General features: G+C 36.1%; 2 pseudogenes; one reads left to right on the top strand and one right to left on the bottom strand.

Annotated features, from left to right (window-relative positions):
* Positions 1-6081: 6081 nt before the first annotated feature.
* LOC135276761 (transcription initiation factor TFIID subunit 9-like) lies at positions 6082-9763 on the bottom strand (annotated as a pseudogene).
* A 100-nt stretch (positions 9764-9863) lies between these two features.
* Positions 9864-15737, top strand: LOC105726260 (histone deacetylase 2-like; annotated as a pseudogene).
* Positions 15738-16228: the final 491 nt, after the last annotated feature.

Below are 16228 nucleotides of genomic sequence, written 5' to 3'. Positions count from 1 at the left end.
CCTGGGATTACAGGCATGAGCCATTGTGTTTTAATTTTCTAGTTTGCTAATTTATTAACTGTAATTATTACTTTAATTAGTTTTTAATGTACTGTTTATGGTTTTTTATATATAAGATCAAATGATCTACAAAAGGCAACATTTTACTTGTCTTCAATTTCAATGACTTAAAAACTTTTTTTGACTAATTTTTATTTCACATACTTCCAGTGCTGTTAAAATAGAAGATTAAGAATGGACTCAAAATACTTTTGCATTGGTGTCTGTGAATTTGAAGTAGCAAATACCTCTTTGGGTTTTTATAAACTGCTTTCAAAAAGTAAAGATCTTTTGTTGAGCCCCCAGGGTGATGGGATGTCCTATGGGTTGGTAGTGTAGAGAGGTTGTAGCTTGATCACAAAGGCTGCTGGGTCTGCATTAGGGTCCACTTTTAGTTGGCTTGTCACAATGGATTGGGTAGTTGTAATTCCCATTCTATTTTTGGAGAGAGGGAATATTCTTCAGGAGTTTGCTTTGTAGGGCAGACTCTAGGTCGGGTTTCTGCACTTGGGTCTGCATATAGTAGGCTTTATATTAGGATGTAGATGAGTTTGGCTTTCACTATGTACCAGAGAGGATTTCCCAAGGTCACTGTGTGGCTTTCTATATAGGCAGAATGTGCTCAGGGAGCTAAAACTGGGTCATGGAACTTCTTCAGGGACCACAGTAAGGGCCAAGGTCTGCAGGCCTGCCAACATACATAGCTATAAATGGATGTCTTCCTCTAGGCCTCTGGAAAGGCGGAATTTCTCCCAGACTGTGGCTGGGAGGAGTTTGGGATGATTACAGAGTAAGTTCAGAATTCTCAGTAGGACCAAGTTTGGTGGGCCATGTTCTGGTCTGTAGCCAAGAACAGGGGTCCTGTAGTTTGCCACCAGAATGAAAGCCTGTCTTCTGACAAAAATGTTTCTCCATCTTGAGCATTAGCAGAGTTTCACAACTTTCTTCCTGGATCTCAAAGCTCTTTTAAGGACTCTTATTTTGGAGATAGGGTCTTGCTACATAACCCAGGCTGGTCTTGAAATTCTGGCCTGAAGCAGTTCTCTGACTTATAAGCCCGCCTCAGCCTCCCAAAGTGCTGGGATTACAGGTGTGAGCCACCTTGCCTGGCTAGCATTTCTTTTATTATTATTTTATATTAGTGTGTTTTTTCAGTGTAGGTTTCTTTTTTTTCTTTCTTTCTTTCTTTTTCTTTTTTGAGACAGAGTCTCACTCTGTTGCCAGGCTGGAGTGCAGTGGCACGACCTCAGCTCACTGCAACCTCCAGGTTTAAGCAATTCTCCTGCCTCAGCCTCCTGAGTAGCTGGGACTACAGGTGTGCACGACCATGCCCAGCTAATTTTTGTAGTTTTAGTAGAGACGGCATTTCACCATGATGGTCTCGATCTCTTGACCTCATGATCCACCTTGGCGTCCCAAAGAGCTGAGATTACAGGTGTGAGCCACTGTGCCCAGCCCAGTGTAGGTTTCTCAACATAAGTTTATTGTGTTTTTTGGTTTTACAATTTTAGAGAATTTGCAATTCTGTTTGTACACATATGTAAGTGTGGGGTTTAATTGAGAGATAAATCAGCTGTATGTCTATTACAATCTGATTATATATGTGTGTGTGTCTTTATCTATAAATATGACCCCAATTTAGGTTATGGCTAATCTTGTATATATTTTTTTCTTAGCTGATTTTTAAAGGTGGCTTTATCTTGTCTAAGTAAGTAGTCATGGAAATAGTCTTATTTTAATCTTGTGTTTTATAATAAATATTTTCTTTGTGTGAGAGAAACACTTTTGTGACATGAGGTAATTTTTGAAAAGATTTGTAATTATGTATCTTCTTCAGTTACTACAAACATATAACCTAAAATATACTATCTTAAATCTATTTAAGTGTACATTTCATGGCCAGTCATGGCAGTGGTTCATATCTATAATCCCCAGATTTTGGGAGGCCAAAGCAGGAAAACTGCTTGGGCCCAAAAGCTTGAGAACAGCCTGGGAGACATATGGAGACCTCATCTCTATAAAACATTTTTAAGAATAGCCAGACATGGTGGTGTGGTCCTACCTACTTAGGAGATTGAGGAGGGAGGATTACTGAAACCTGGAAGTTTGAGGCTGCAGTGAGCCATAATTGTGTCATGCACTCCAGCTTGGGTGACAGAGTAAGACCCCGACTCTAAAACACTGTACATTTCAGGCATGTTAAGTATATTTACATTGTTTTATTAAAGACTTCCAGAAATTTTACAATACACATTAAACAACTACCAATTTTTCCTATTTTCTGGCACTTTTCAAACACAATTCTGTTTTCTAAGAGTATAACTGCTTTATATATCATAACACCTCTGTGGCTGGCTCATTTTATTTTGCATAATATCATCAAGATTTACCTTTACAGTTAGAATATTTTCTGCTTTTTTGCAAACTCAGTAATATTTTGGTATTTTTATATTTTAAATTGTATCTACTGAACAATTTGGTGACAGAAGTTTGCATTGCTTTTACCTATTGGCTTTCAGTAACAATGCTAAAATAATTATGGATATGCAATTAACTCCTAATATGACCGTATATGTGAGAGTTTATATATGTGCTGCATTCCATTTTATTAGTCTACTTTTTCACCTTTATACTCACAGCAAATTATTTTAATTCTATAGCTTTGTAATGTGTTTTGAAATCAGGAATTGAAATGCCTCTAACACTGCTTCATTTTGTTTTTAATATTTGTGGGTACTTTATTGTCTGTAGAGATTCTGTATACTGAAGGGATTGCTGTTTCTATTTCTTCACAAATGCAGTGAAAAATTGAAAAAACAATTCATTAAATCTGAAGATTTCATCGAGCAGGATGCACATATTTACATTACCTTTTTTTAAGCTTTCACAAGAGCATGCTCAAGAGTGTCTTGTTTAATTTCTTTATATTTGAATTTTTCAGTTTGTTTTCCAATTATTGTTGTATACTCATTTCATTTTGGTGATAGAAATTAATTTATAAAATTTGTTTTTAAAAATTTGGTTAGACTTCGTTTGGCATAAGAGGTGGTCTATCAAGGAAAATGTCATATTAGCTATTGAGAACCATGTGTGTCCTGATGTTGATGAGTGTTTTCTGTGCCTCTGTTAGGAATAATTGTCTCATACTGCCTGCAAGTCCTCTATTCCCTTACTAATATTCTCTTTTTATTTTTATTGCAGAAAGTACGGTATTAAAATATCCTGCTATAATTATGTTGCTCTCTCTGTGTCTGTTATTCTGTCAAGATTTGCTTTATATGTTTGGAGCCCTAATGTGAGATACATACACACACCCTACACACACGTATATACAAATTTGTCATAGGTTCCCAGGGAATAAATCTGGAATTTTTTGTTTGTTTGTTTTGAGACAGTCTCACTCTGTTGCCCAGGCTGAGTGAAGTGGCGTGATCTCGGCTCATTGCAACCACTGCCTCCTGGGTTCAAGCGATTCTCCTGCCTCAGCCTCCCAAATAGCTAGAATTACAGGCGCCTGCCATCATGCCTGGCTAATTTTTGTATTTTTAGTAGAAATGGGGTTTTACCATATTGGCCAGGCCAGTCTTGAACTCCTGACCTCAAGTGATCCACCTGCCCCGGCCTCCCAAAGTGCTGGGATTACAGGCGTGAGCCACCATGCCCAGCCTAAATCTAAGTTTTACTGTCCCTTTTTTTTTTTTTTTTTTTGGTTTCTTTGGAGTTTTGACTTCAAGCACATTTTATAAAATATGACAGTTTTTTACTTAAGATGTAGCTTGCATAATATTATTTTGATTTCTTCTGCTCTCATCTGATTAATATTTGCATGAAATGTGTACTTCCATCTTGCCCCTTTCAGTGTCTTTTTATCATTAGATCTCAACCGACTTGTAGAAAAAAAAAAGTTGGATCTTGGTTTTTAAATTTTTAATGAGTCTATTTATTGAAAGTATGTTCACCCTAGGTAACACAGTGAAACCCCATCTCTACTAAAAATACAAAAAATTAGCTGGGCATGGTGACACATGCCTGTAGGCCCAGCTACTTGGGAGGCTGAGGGAGGAGAATTGCTTGAACCCAGGAGGCGAAGGTTGCAATGAGCTGAGATTGCACCACTGCACTCCAGCTTGGACAACAGGGTGAGACTCCATCTCAAAAACAAAGAAAGTATGTCTCCTGAGTTGAAAGTTATTTTTATATATTATATTAATATATATAATATATAATTTTACATATTATATAAAATTATATAAATTATATAAAATTATATATTTATATAATATATAATTTTATATATTTTATATATAAATAATTTTCTGAAAGAGACTTACTGTTACTTTTTAATTATTTTATTTGATTCTTGGGTCTTATTTTCTCTGTGTCTTTTTGATTTTTGTATTGATATGCTTTTACTTATTTCTAATTCACTTTTTTTTTTCTTTTTCTTTTTTTTTTTTTTTAAAGATAGGGTTTCACCATGTTGGCCAGGCTGGTCTTAAACTCCTGACCTCAGGTGATCCACCCACCTCAGCCTCCCAGAGTGCTAGGATTACAGGCGTGAGCCACTGCATCCAGCCTTCTAATTCACTTTTGTGTATCTATACAGATTTTTTATTTTGTGGTATCTTGAGGTTACATAAAACTTCTATAAGAAACAACAGTATATATTTAATTTGGTACAAAATAAACTTCAGTTGAATAAAAAAATTCTTGCTCATTACATCTGCCCTGAAGTTTGTCATTGATGTTGCTAATTATGTTTTTATTATTTACAGATATTTATAATTTCTGTGCTTTTTTCAGAATTTTAGAGAATAATTTAAAATGTTTTCTGTACTATTATGATAATGCCACAATATTCTATTTTTGTGTTGTGCATATCTTTCCAAAAAAATATGTATTTTTATTTGATTATGTGTTGTTTTCCTGAATCCTTTTAAGAAACTGCTTTCAGCATCTTTTATATGTAGGGCATATGCAGTGCCAATATACTTTCAGAATTTGGTGGTTTTGAAAGGTTTTTTTCTTTTTCTTTGGAAGGACAGCTTTGTTGACGGTATTATTCTCACTTGATAGCTATTGTTTATTTTTTTCAGGATTTTGTGTCACACAGATTCTTTCTGGCCTGCAGAATTTTTGTTGATAATTCATTGGTTGTATCATAAGAGTATGTTTGTAAATGACACATTACTATTATCTCGCAACTCCCAAGACTTTCTTCTTGTCTGTGATTTTTGAAAATGTGCTTATATATGTATTTGTTATAAATATTTTTGCATGTATCTAATTTAACTTTTTTTTTTACATAATTTTTTGTTACTTTTAGGATTTAGTTATTACTTCTTTTTCTATCTTTTTACCTGCAAAATTTTAAAAAATATTTTAGACATTTTTGTTTTTATTCTCATTTTTCTGATTTTCTCTAGTGGTCTGTGTTTCTGTTTCACTCATTGCATATTACTCAATTTATTATCAGTGTTTAAAGTTAATGTGTACATCTTTTCAGTGGTTTCTTTCTGAAAAAATTACATATTTTTGATGAGATTTTATTGCCCTGTTTTATTTAATCTTTGATTGAGGTTTGGACATTAAAAGAAGTTACCTAGGCTGGGCACGGTGGATCACGAGGTCAAGAGATCGAGACCATCCTGGTCAACATGGTGAAAGCCCGTCTCTACTAAAAATACAAAAAAAATAGCTGGGCACGGTGGCGCGTGCCTGTAATCCCAGTTACTCAGGAGGCTGAGGCAGGAGAATTGCCTGAACCCAGGAGGCGGAGGTTGCGGTGAGCCGAGATCGCGCCATTGCACTCCAGCCTGGGTAACAAGAGCGAAACTCCGTCTCATAAAAAAAAAAAAAGAAGTTACCTGTCACAGTCTTTAAAATTTTTTTTTTTTTTTTTTTTCTAACAAAGTCTGAAAATTATGTTGGCTAGAGATTCTGGGAGTCTCTCAAACATGTTCTTAGGATGTCCCTTGTCTAACTTTGTTTAGTTTTTAGTTAAAGGAGTTTATATGTTTCTTCTTCTTCTTCTTTTTTTTTTTTTTTTTTTTGATACAGAGTTTTGCTCCTGTCACCCAGGCTGGAGTGCAGTGGCATGAAATTGTGTTGGTGAGAAATCATAGGAATAGAAATAATGTGACAAAGCCTTTAAATGGTTGTCACACTCAATTGTAGGTAAAGTAATTCATACTGGAGAAAACTTCTGCAAGTGTGAACAATATGCCAAAACTTTTAAACAATGTTCACACCTTATTGCACAGGAAAGCATTTATACTTGAGAACAAATATACAAATATAAAGAAAGTAAAAAACAGTGATTAATATCTGCTCTCATCTCAACATCAGAGAGTTTATACTTAATAAAAGCATTAAAAATGCAACCACTGTCAAAAGATTCTTTAGAAAATGTAAGCCTTTAATGTGTTGAAGAGAATTTATTTCAAAGACCAACATTACAAATACAGAGTTGTAGTGACTTTACTTGTAACACAGATCTTGTTGTACTCATTTTGTATTAGAGGCAAACCCTGAAGCAATTGTACAATTTTTGTTCAACATCAGAGAACTTACATCAAAGACAAACCCTGGAAATATAATAAATTTGGGGAAAAAAATTTATTTAGACACTACAGCTTAGAAAACTCCAGAGAATTTATACTAAAATATATTTTTTGCAGATACAGTAAATAAGAAAAAAAAATCTAAAATCAAGTTTATATAAATAGCAGAAATTTACATTAGAAATGTATACAGCACTGACACTTTAGACTTTACACTATACCAGAATTCTGAGTTTAGAAAATAATCCAAAACTAAAGTTGTTAGAAAAATTATTTGTATGTAACTTTAAAAGTAGAAGATTTTTTGGAGAGTCATAATTACAAGTATACTTTTTTTGGAAAGGTTACAGATTTTTTTTTTTTTTTTTTTTTTTTAATGAATGACAACTTTATTTTTCTTACACTTTTAAGGCTGAACCTTCATTTAAATTGAAAAATATGGTAATTGTATTTACTCGTTAAATATTATTAAAGTTTTCTAAAATACAACTTGAAAACATCCAGCATGCATGTTTAATATCAGTACAATAAATTCAAGATCAAGTACACGTTACATGCAGCAAAGCTAGATTACAAATTATCATAGTCGTCGTCGTCATCATCATCATCTTCTTCATGTTTTCTTTTCAATGCATTTGATGATTCATTGGCAGTACTTTGCGATGACACCATATTAGTGGTAATAAGAATGTTTTTGGACCCGATTAATGATGGATTAATGAGAACATTCTGAACTGCAGATGTTGCAGGAATTGAAGCTTTTACAGCTGGAGACTGCGAAGTGGGCATCTGTACTGTAAACCTTTGTCCCGTGAGGGACATGGGAGTCCCCACTTTAGTTGAAACAGACATGGTCTGTGGGGTTGGTGTGCCTAGTGTGGGAGTACTTGGTCTGCTAGAAACTGAACCAACACTTAACCCCGGGACTGTTATTCTTCCTGCAGAAGTTGATGCCTTTTTCTGTAAAGATTTCAGCCTATAGTTTGGAGCTGTTAAGCAATACCTATCAGGTGGCAACCTAGGACCTGAATATGGCTTGATTAATGGCAAAGGCGTTTGATTTCTTTGCCTTGCGATATCTAATAAAAAAATCTCTTTGGGGGAGGAGAGGTAAAAGACTGATCAGCGTGGCACTGGATTGCCAATCGCACATCATCTGCATCAACGGTAGCTTTCTTAGCATGGCTTGAATAAATTTTTGCATCATCTAGAATTGTGGTCACATATCGGAAGGCAAACTCCAACATCTGATTTATAACTCTTGGCTCATATTCTGTAATCCCCATATCCTTCGGGATTTGTGCCATCATCTGTGCATCTTTCGGCATGCTCTTGGGAGAAGCCATCTTGCCAGACTCCATGATATCCGATGATCAGACTTCTCGAGCTAAATCACCCACATTAATGTATTTCAGTCCTGATTTTGATGCAAGTTCTTTGCTTAGTGTGGTTTTTCCAACCCCTGGTGTACCGGTGAGCAGGATGTTCGGAAGCAACATGGTCCTCGCTGCGACTCAGGTTACAGATTTTTTTTAAAAGTAAATTAACTCTCAAATTACTTCATGCTAAAGAAATTAGTTTCTTTTTTTTTTTTTTTTTTTTTTTTTTTTAAAGACGGAGTTTCACTATGTTGCCCAGGCTGGAGTGCAATGGCGCAATCTCTGCTCACTGCAACCTCCACCTCGGGTTCAAGTGATTCTCCTGCCTCAGCCTCCCAAGTAGCTGGGATTACAGGTGCACCTAACCATGGCTGGCTAATTTTTTCATTTTAGTAGAGCTGGGGTTTTGCCATGTTGACCAGGCTGGTCTTGAACTCATGACCTCAGGTGATCTACCCAGCTTGGCCTCCCAAAGTGCTGGGATTACAGGTGTTAACCACTGTGCCTGGCCCATGCTGTTTTTTTATTCCTATTTTATTCATATATAAAAGTATGTGACCAATTGTTGCTGCATCAAAGATAGGAGAGATTATTTTTTATTAAGTGAACATTTATGATCTCTTCTATGAAAGAGTAAGGGACACTAAAATACAAGATGCATGATAAGAATCTAAGAGGTTGATTGTGGTTAACTTACAGTATTGAATGATACATGAGGTAAGTGTCCAGAGTAATATTCTTCTGCATTATATTGAGATATTTTCAGTTTTAGTTAAAATTTAATTAAAATAAATTAGTAGTATATTTTACTAATTGTACTTTTATGAAACAAAATGCAGTATATGTTAAAAATTTTAGCTAACATGTGAACTTAATTTCTTTTTTTCTTTTTTTTTGAGACAGGGTCTTACTCTGTTGCCCCAGCTGGAGTGCAGTGGTGCAGTCTCTACATCAATGAGATTTAAGTTTTTTAGAATCGATGTGTAGGGGGGTGGGGAGTTGGGGAGAGATAGCATGGGGAGAAATGCCAGATATAGGTGAAGGGAAGGAAGGCAGCAAATCACACTGCCACGTATGCACCTATGCAACAATCTTGCATGTTCTTCACGTGTACCCCAAAACCTACAATGCGATAAAAATAAAAAATAAAAATAAAAGAATTGATGTGTAAGTGAAATCATGAGATACTAATCTTTCTGTGACTGGCTTGTTATAACTAATGCCCTTCAGGTTAATCCATGTGATTGAAAATAATAGAATTTTCTTTTAAATATACATAGAATTCTATTGTGCATATGTATCATATTGCCTTTATTTGCTCATTAGGTGTTGAACTGTTGATTTTATAATTTGGCTGTTCTGAAGAGTGCTGTAAACAACATAAAAGTATAAATATTTCATCATTCTGATTGATTTTGTTTTAGATATATATCCAATAGTGCAACTGCTAGATTATATAGTAGTTTGATTTTAAGTTTTTTTTTTTTGAGATGGAGTCTCCTTCTTGTCCAGGCTGGAGTGCAATGGCGTATCTCCAACTTTCAGGTTCAAGCGATTCTCTTGCCTCAGCCTCCAGAGTAGCTGGGATTACAGGAATGTGCCACCACGCCAGGTAATTTTGTATTTTTTTTTTTTTTTTTTTTTTGAGACTGAGTTTCGCTCTTGATACCCAGGCTGGAGTGCAATGGCGCGATCTCGGCTCACCGCAACCTCCGCCTCCTGGGTTCAGGCAATTCTCCTGCCTCAGCCTCCTGAGTAGCTGGGATTACAGGCACGCGCCACCGTGCCCAGCTAATTTTTTGTATTAGTAGAGACGGGGTTTCACCATGTTGACCAGGATGGTCTCGATCTCTTGACCTCGTGATCCACCCGCCTCGGCCTCCCAAAGTGCTGGGATTACAGGCGTGAGCCACCGCGCCCGGCCCAATTTTGTATTTTTAGTAGAGGTGGGATTTCTTCATGTTCATTAGGCTGATCTCCAACTCCCGACCTCAGGTGATCCGCCCGCCTCGGCCTCCCAAAGTGCTGGGGTTACATGCGTGAGCCACCACGCCCAGCCGATTTTAAGTTTTTTTGAGTAATCTAAATTTTGTTATTCATAATTGCTGTCATTTACATTCATATCAACAGTGTGCGAGCATTTTTTTATTCACATCTTTACCAACTAAGGCTTTTTTCATTTATTTATTATTATTTTTTTTAATGGACGGAGTCTTGCTCTGTCATCCAGGCTGGAGTGCAATGGTGCAGTCTCAGCTCACTGCAACCTCCACCTCCTGGGTTCCAGCAGTTCTCCTGCCTCAGCCTCCTAAGTAGTTGGGATTACAGGTCTCTGCCACCACGCCTGGCTAATTTTTTGTATTTTTAGTAGAGATGAGTTTTGGCCATGTTGGCTAGGCTGGTCTTGAACTCCTGACCTCAGGTGATCCACCAGCCTTGGCCTCCCAAAGTGCTGGGATTACAGGCAAGAGCCACTGAACCTGGCCCTTTTTTTTTTTTTTTGTAAAAGTCATTCTAATAAGTGTGTTGATATCATAGATATTTTTTTGTGGGGGGTGGGCTTGCTTTCCCTAATAAGAATTGACATTCAACATTTTTAAATATATGTTTGTCATATAGATGTATTTTCTTGAAAAAATGTGTATGCTTTTAGCTCATTTTTAAGTGTCTTCTTTTTTATTGCATTTAAGTTTCTTCTTATATATTTTTGATATTAACCCCTTGTCTCACTTTTTAGTTATCCTGTTGATTGTATCATATTCTCTGCAGCAGCATTTTAATTTGGAGTATTCTGACTCTTATTTTTCCTTTTGTTCCCTGGGATTTTGAGTTTAAATACAAAAAGTCACTGCCCAACCAGTGTTATGGGGCTTTTTTTTTTTTTTTTGTAGTAATAGTTTCAAGAGTTTCAAGCCTTACATTTAAGTGTATAATTTATTTTGAGTGGATTTATTTTTCTTTTTTCAGATGGAGTCTCCCTCTTCTGCCAGGCTGGAGTGGAGTGGTGAGATCTTGGCTTGCTGCAACCTCCCCCTCCAGGGTTCAAGAGATTTTCCTGCCTCAGCGAGAGTACAGGCATGCACCACCACACCCAGATAATTTTTTGTTCTTTTTAGTAGAGACGGGTTTCACCGTTTTAGTCAGGATGGTCTTGATCTCCTGACCTCGTGATCTACCCACCTTTTCTTTGAGAAAAGAGAGTATTGACCTGGTGCAGTGGCTCACACCTGTAATCCCAGCACTTTGGGAGGCTGAGGTGGGTGGATCATGAGTTCAGGAATTCGAGACCAGTCTGGTCAACATAGTGAAACCCCACCTCTACTAAAAATACAAAAATTAGCCAGGTGTGGTGACACTTGCCTGTAGTCACAGCTACTTGGGACGCTGAGACAGAATTGCTTGAAACTGGGAGGTGGAGGTGGCTGTGGTGAGCTGAGATTGCACCACTGCACTCCAGGCTGGGCAATAGAGCAAGAGTCTGTCTCAAAAAAAAAAAAAAAAGAAAGAAACAATGGAAGAAAGCATTTTTCTCTACTCTCAGGAAACTTTTAATCTGACTTCATAAAATTCTCACACACTCTTATAAATATACCTCTAAAGTCTTCTACAAGCCTATTACCACAAAGTGACCATAATCTGAATTTTGTGTAATCATTTATGCAATTTTATCTATGAACAAAACACATTTTAATGTTGTCTTTTTTTTTGGCATATATATATATGCTAGCATAAGTTGTTATCTATGCCTTGCTTTTTTATTATATATATTTTTTCCTATTTTTCCACGTTGCTTTGCATAGCTATGGTGATTTTATATGCCTTTAGAAGTAGCATTGTATTTATTTGTGTTTCCTGGGTTACTTTATGTTTCCTGGGTTAGACTAGTGTAACAGTTAGAAGAGGAGGCTTAGAGTACCTGTGTAACCTTGGGCAAGTTACTTAACTTCTCTCATTCCTCTGTTACTTAGAGATAATAACATGGCAGTGAAATCCATGTTGTCGTTTGAATGTAATAACAAAGTAGATACAGTTATATTAAGAACAATAAAAAACATCTATGCCCAGGCCTGCTCCCACACTGTGGAGTGTACCTTCATTTTCAGTAAATCTCTTCATTCCTTCCTTGCTTTGTGCATTTTTTCAATTCTTTGTTCAAGATGCCAAGACCCTAGACATCCTCCACTGGTAAAATATTTAGTCAAGCCAGTCAGGAGAAATTGCAGGAGAAGGTGAATTCAGAAGCTGTTGTTAGCCATATTTTCTGCATGGCAATTCAAGAAGCAGAGGATGGGCTGGGCGCAGTGGCTCACGCCTGTAATCCCAGCACTTTGGGAGGCCGAGGCGGGTGGATCACGAGGTCAAGAGATCAAGACCATCCTGGTCAACAAGGTGAAACCCCGTCTCTACTAAAAATACAAAAAATTAGCTGGGCATGGTGGCGCGTGCCTGTAATCCCAGCTACTCAGGAGGCTGAGGCAGGAGAATTGCCTGAACCCAGGAGGCGGAGGTTGCGGTGAGCCGAGATCGCGCCATTGCACTCCAGCCTGGGTAACAAGAGCGAAACTCCGTCTCAAAAAAAAAAAAAAAAAAAAGAAGCAGAGGATGTCAATCTGCAAAGAGAGATGAATGAGGCAGTCATGAAGGGAACAATGAGATAATAATTATGGGCAGAGTCATCCCACAAAGTCTCATAGGATCTGCATGACCCGTAACTTGCTCTTAAATTATGTCTTATGGAGAAAAATGGAAATATATAAAAGCCACTGCCAAGGAAATGACAAAATATCACAGTGATGAGTATATCAAATTTCTATGGTCAGTAAGACCAGATAACATGTCTGAGTATAGTAAGGAGATGGAGAGATTTAATGTAGGAGAAGACTGTGCAGTGTTATTGGACTCTTGAGTTTTGTCAGCTCTCAACTGGTAGTTAAGTTGCTGGGGCCGTGAAGTTAAAGGGACAACAGACTGACATGGCTGTTAATTGGGCTGGAGGATTACATCATACTAAGAAATCAGAAGCATTAGGATTCTGTTAATTGTGGGGGTCTGTCCTGCAGACCTGATTCTGCAACAGATGAATAAATACACAGAGAGTACAGTGAATGAGTGCACTAGGGGGTCATGTGCTTCCCACAGAGTGAGATAGTAGCTACAGGACATCCACTGGTTCTTTTCCCTTGCATTTATTCAGTAAAGATTTGACAACAAAGGCTTTGAGTAAACACACTTGTGGATAATTAACATGGTTAAGAGAGTAGTTCTTCAAAAGATTAAAGTTCATTTACTGATGCCTAGAGCAAACACCATTAAAGGATAATCTCCCTGGTCGACCTCCAAGAGGGCTATCTAGCTCAAAGGTTACATGAGTAAACAAGCTAGTTAGAATGTGGTAGTTTAATTATTTGACTAAAGGGACAAGGCTGCCTTCAGCCAAGTAATAAAAAATGCTTAGGCCTTCCAAAAGTGTAACTATATTCTATAACTTTAATATGTCTGCCACCATTCTGAGTGAACCCCAACAGTTAATATTGTGCTTGCCATCCTTGAATTATTAAAGTATCATCAGAGAGTCTTATATATTGATAGAGATATTCATCATGGTGATGGTGTTAAAGAAGCTTTTTATACAACAGAACATGTAATGAAGGTATCATTCCATAAATATGGGGAATTCTTTCCTGGCTCAGGGGACTTGAGGGATATTTGTGGTAGGAAAAGGCAAATACTATGCTGTCAATTTTCCAATGAGAGATGGTATAGATGAGTTATATGGGCAGATATTTAAGCCTATTATCTCAAGGGTGATGGAGATGTATCAACTTAGTGCTGTGGTATTACAGTGTGGTACAGACTCTGTCTGGTGACAGACTGGGTTGTTTTGATCTAACAGTCAAAGGTCATGCTAAATGTGTAGAAGTTGTAAACATTTTGAACTTACCATTACTGATGCTTGAAGAAGTTGGATACACAATTCATAATGTTGCTCTATGTTGGACATATGAAACTGCTGTTGCCCTTGATTGTGAAATTTTCAGTGAGTTGCCATATAATGATTACTTTGAGTATTTTGGACCAGACTTCAAACTGCATATTAATCCTTCAAACATGACAAACCAGAATACTCCAGAATATATGGAAAAGATAAAACAGCATTTTTCTGAAAATTTGCACATTACCTCATGCACCTGCTGTCTAGATGCAAGCTATTCCAGAACATGTTGTTCATGAAGACAGTGGAGATAAAAATGGAGAAGATCCAGACAAGAGAACTTCTATTTGCACATCAGATGAGCATCACAAGCTTGTGATGAAGAGTTCTCAGATTCTGAGGATGGAGAAGGAAGTCAAAAAAAATGTGGCTGATTTTAAGAAAGGAGCAAAGGAGGCTAGAATTGAAGATGATAAGAAACAGAGGACAAAAAAGCAGACGTTAAAGAAGAAGATAAATCTAAGGACAACAGTGGTGAAAAAACAGATATCAAAGGCACCAAATCAGAACAGCTCATTAACCCCTGAATTTGACAGTCTCACTAATTTCATAAAATCATTAAAAAGAGAAAATACTGATTTTGTTTTATTTTTGAAGACTTCTGGCTTCATTTTATACTACTTTGACATGGACTTAATTTATTTTCAAATGGCTTTTTAATTTTTGTTTTTCTTGGCAAGTTTTATTGTGAGTTTTTCTAATTATGAAGCAAAATTTCTTTTCTCCACTATGCTTTATGTGATAGTATTTAAAATTTATTTGAGTTATGTCAAAAAAACTGATCTATTACAGAAGTAATTGACTTTTCTGAGCTGATTTATCTTTTGTAATTAGCTTTATTAAAAAGTTGTACTAAAAGAATAAAAACATTACGAAAGACAAAAGAGAACATTTATAGATACATTCAAGACTTAAACATAAGATGTTTTTTAAAATTTTATATTACTAAATTTGAAAATTTAGATAAAATTACCTTTGTTTTTCCAGAAAAGTATGTGACAAAAACTGATTGAGGAAAAAATTAAAAATAGAAATAGAAAAATAACAAATTTTGTTTTTAATTTTACACACCTAAAAAGCACATATATTATAAAAGAACAGCTTGGTGAATTTTTACAAAATGCGTGTACCATGAACCCAGCACCCAGCAGTGGAAGAGTGTGAACAACCTGACACTCTCCCTCCTTTATTCTCCTTTCCAATCACTGTTTAACCAAGAGAAACTTATATTCTGGCTTTTTATATGATAAATAATATTTGCCTGTTTTTAACTCTAAATAAATAGATTAATATAATAAGTAAGTTCTCATTTTTGGCCAGCTTCTTTAGTTCAACATTGTTTGTGAGGCTGATCTCTGTTGCTGCCTGTGGTTCACATATTTATCCATCTACAATGTGACATCATATAAATAAACAACAATTTATTCAGCTGTTCATGAACATTTTGGTCATTTTCCAGATTTTTCAGTGCTTCTGTAGATCATCTTATGCATTTTTAAAGATAAATTTGTGCAATTATGTAGATATTTTACCACAAATATAATTAACATATATTTATATCTTCAGCTTGTGTAGGCACAGGCAAGCCCTCTTCCAGAATGTAGTACCAACTTATACAACCAGCACTGTATGAGGGATTATTTATTACCTAATTGTCTTTATTTTCCAAACTCTACAATATAAATTTTGTAAAGTCAGAGGCCTTTAATTTCATTCACCATAGCATTTGCAATTTTTAATTAAATAAATAAATTTTATTTGACTTTGAAGCATTTATTTTCTTAAAAATAACTGTGGTAAAATTGATATATTTATCCTTCTCTGAGCATTTTTTTTTTCTACAGCTCTGTCTTTACACATAAGATTTGTGTGACAAAATTTTTTTTTAATTATTTTGACCATTCTCAGTAAGGGTCATTTCACCCCAGGAGATACTGTAACCAGGCAGGTGCAATTTCAGCACGATCTTGAAGAAAATAGGCCTTGGCTAATCAGGTGAGCATTAAGCAATTGTAAATAACTACCTTCTAAATATGTATAATTTATATTTTAATTTATATGCCATTTATGTACATAACATTTATTAAGCTGTAATTACATCAGTTTCTCAAAGCTCAAGAAACACACACACACATACTCACAACATCCCATTACAAGATTCAATATTTCTTCTTTGCTGGGTCCAGGTATGAGAGTCATCACTGTGCCTATGAGCTGGGTCCAGGAATAAGACATCCCACCTGTGGTAAGATCCA

Source organism: Aotus nancymaae, unplaced genomic scaffold, assembly GCF_030222135.1.
Source record: "Aotus nancymaae isolate 86718 unplaced genomic scaffold, 86718_ANA_hifiasm-v0.15.2.pri h1tg000028l, whole genome shotgun sequence".
In the NCBI taxonomy this organism is placed as follows: domain Eukaryota; kingdom Metazoa; phylum Chordata; class Mammalia; order Primates; family Aotidae; genus Aotus; species Aotus nancymaae.
This window is presented reverse-complemented; position numbering and strand designations above follow the sequence as displayed.